Genomic DNA, 3,541 nt, shown 5'->3' on the forward strand with positions numbered 1-3,541 from the left:
TTGAAGAACTTATCACATGGTCGTGGAGCTAATGTACAGCCACGCTGGATTTCACACTCAAGGCGTACCATACAGGTCATACGACTGAGTGCCAGGCACTGGACAGAAACACAGACACGAAAACAGGTAAGCGGGGCGTCGATCGGAGAAAGAGGGTATGGAACAGGAGGAGAAGGGTCATCGAGCTCAGCTGGAAGAAATGGAAGTGTTAAATGAGCAAATCCAGTAGGGTGAGGAGTAAGATCTCAGGCAAAGAGAAGAGCGCAGCAAGAGGGGAAAAAGGAGAACAAGGGAATGGTTTGTTTTCTTTTAATGGCAAATGAGGGGACAGCAGAGACCACAGCAGGAACCAAAGTGGAGAAAGAGTCTCTGGCAAAGCTAGCCTGCTTATTTTCTGTTACTCATTTTCTGTCACCCCTGGCAATAGGACCTCCCCCCTGTAGTAATGGCATTTAAATGAGAAAAGTGTATGCAAACGAAGTAACTTGTTATTTTATTGGTGCTAATGTTCACATTCCTCAAGTTAGCTCCACCTTATCCAGAGACAGGAGTAGGAATCTGAGAGTTTCGTCCCAGAAAAAGAATGAAACCAAAAAAGGGAACGTGGAGACTATGACAAGGGCCTCCCAGGAAGGTCTCCAGAAGCCACTGACCTGATTCTTTCCCCCATAACCCTGGTAAGGAATCAGGGTTAAGTAATAAATTTTGCAGTTGTCCATGCGTGATCCATTCTGGCGTTAATGCTGAGGGAAATCCTAGAACTCAAGGCCCCGGGCTGGCCAGCCAGTCACTCCCAGGGCTCTGTGTAAGGGGTCAGAATCCTGTAGGTGCCCTGCCTGCTTTGGCCATTTCTACAGAGAATTAGGCTGCCCACGAAGAATGTATTAATTTCCTAGGGCTGCCTTGCCAAGTACCACAAACTGAATGGCTTAAAAGAACAGAAATTTATTATCTTAGTTCTGGAGCCCTGACATCCGAGATCAAGGGGTGATCAGGGCCATGCTGTCTCTGAAGGCTCATGTGGGAGGATCCTTCCTTGACTCTCCCTCGCTTCTGGTGGTCTGCTGGAAATATTGGCTTGCAGTTATAGTCCTTCAGCCTCCATTATCACATGACCATCTTCTCCATGTGTGTCTCTGTGTCATCTTATTAGGACATCAATCGTGTTAGATTTGAGACCACCCTAGTGACCTCACCTGCAGGTGATTACATCTGCAGAGATCTTTGTGCATTGTAAAGGTCGCATTCAGAGGCGTTGTGGGTTAGGATTTCAATATAAGAATTGGCTGGGGGGAAGCATTCAACCCATGACAGAAAGGGAGCAGAATCCAGAGTCAATGAAAATAGACCAATGGAGAAATGACCCCAAATGAATAGCCCAAGTTGACTCACACCTTATATGTACCCACCTGCACTCCCGTGACAGTCCTTCCTCTGTCTCTTCACATCACTTGCAGTCCCCACAATATCACAGTTAATCTTCGAGATAAGGTGCCAGGCATCGAATGAGAAGATTTGGCTCAGCATGACTCCGCTGCTGACTGAGTGTGTGACTTTTCCAAGCTGCCCACCTGATCAGTGACCTTCAAGTGAGTGTCCCTCAAACACGCAGCAGCTCATGGGTCACTTGAGCTTTGGTGAGGCATTCACACTGGGCAGGAATTTCAACATGGGAGACACCTACTCCTTAAACAGGTGCTGGTTCCAAGATGTATCTCTTAGCTCCCATCATGGCATCTGCCACTCAACCTTACAGAAAAGAACGGGCAAAGGGAGCATCCATCCACAAATAGTTACAGGACAATCTAGAAATGGCACACACCCCTCCTGGGAACATCCCATTGTCCAGAACCCAGCTATATGGTCACACTTGGAAACCAGGAAGGCTGAGAAATGAGGTTTCTAGCTGGGTGGCCATGTATTCAGCTAAAAATCAAGAGCTTTGGGGCACCTGAATGGCTAGGTCAGTTAAGCATCTGACTCTTAATTTTGGTTCAGGTCATGATTTCATGGTTCATGGGAGCCTTCACATAAGGCTCTGTGTTGACAGTGTGGAGCCCGCTTGGGATTCTCTCTCTTTCCCGCACTGTCTTCCAATCCCCCATTCTTGCTCACATGCTCTCTCTCTCTCTGTCTCTCAAAATAAATAAATAAACTCCAAATAAAATTTTTTAATAATAAGGATAAAAATCAGAAGTTTATTATTCAAAGTAAAAAGGCCGAATGGATATTAGTGGAAAACTGTCACATACTTTATATATATATTTTATATTGTGAACATTTTTTGTGTCGTGATCTTTAAAAACATTATTTTAATATTTTCATAGTTTCAACCACTGTTACATAGTCGTATAAACATTTACATCATTATTTCCTTCTTGTTGGACGTTTATAATGTTAACTTTTTCACAGTATAAATACTGTCGGAAAGAACAAACTCACGTATCTTTTTTTAAATTTTTTTAATGTTTATTTATTTTTGAGAGAGAGAGAGAGAGACTGAGTGCAAGTGGGGGATGGGCAGAGAGAGAGGGAGACACAGAATCCCAAGAAGGCTGTGCTGTGTCAGCAGTGCTGACCGCTCAGAGCCTGACACAGGGCTCGAACCCACAAACTGGGAGATCATGGCCTGAGCCAAAGCCGGACACTTAACCAACTGAGCCACCCAGGCACCCCCAAATTCACTAATCTTTGTGCAATTGTTTGATCATCTCCTTAGGATGAGCTTCTAAAAGGCTTCCTTGAGGCCCCACGACCCAAGTATTTGTTACAGGGACCAAATCAGCCTGAAAAACTGCTGATCCAAGTTCTGAGAGAAGTGAATCTTCCACATTCTTGGTACACCTCACACCTCCCCCATGCCGCCTAGCTTTGGCCAGCTCTTCTAGACCCAGAGCTGGTTAGGAGCACCAAGGTACTTGGGAGATCATTTGTTTGTAGCTGGAGGTGCCATTGCTGGATGTGTTGAAGGAGTCTGATGTGAAGGACTTGCTTTGAAATTGTGTGCCAGGCACGTCTAGGCCGTTGGTGTGTGTTCTTTTACTCATCAACTCTACTTGATTTTGTTTAACATTTATTTATTTTTGAGAGACAGAGAGAGACAGAGAGTGAAGGGGGGACGGGCAGAGAGAGAAGGAGACACAGAATCCGCAGCAGGCTCCAGGCTCGGAGCTGTCAGCACAGAGCCTGACGCGGGGCTCAAACCCACAAAGCGTGAGATCGTGACCTGAGCCGAAGTTGGCGCTTAACCAACTGAGCCACCCAGGCGCCCCCCACCCCCGCCCCCCCCCCGCCCCCCATCAACTATATTTATATACTGCTCTACAATTTGCAAATACTTAACCACACATGATCTCATTGGCTGGCTCCAACAGTGTTTTTCCTGAGACACAAATCTGATAACTACCACTTCCGTGGCTCACACACTTTGAACTAACCATGGCACTCTCAGATTCAAGTCCAAATTCCTTAACATGATTTATACATCTCTATGACTGCTGTATCAATTAGTTTTTACTAAAGAAAAAAAAAACACTCAAAA

This window comes from Leopardus geoffroyi, chromosome C3 (assembly GCF_018350155.1).
Source record: "Leopardus geoffroyi isolate Oge1 chromosome C3, O.geoffroyi_Oge1_pat1.0, whole genome shotgun sequence".
NCBI classification, from domain to species: Eukaryota; Metazoa; Chordata; class Mammalia; order Carnivora; family Felidae; genus Leopardus; species Leopardus geoffroyi.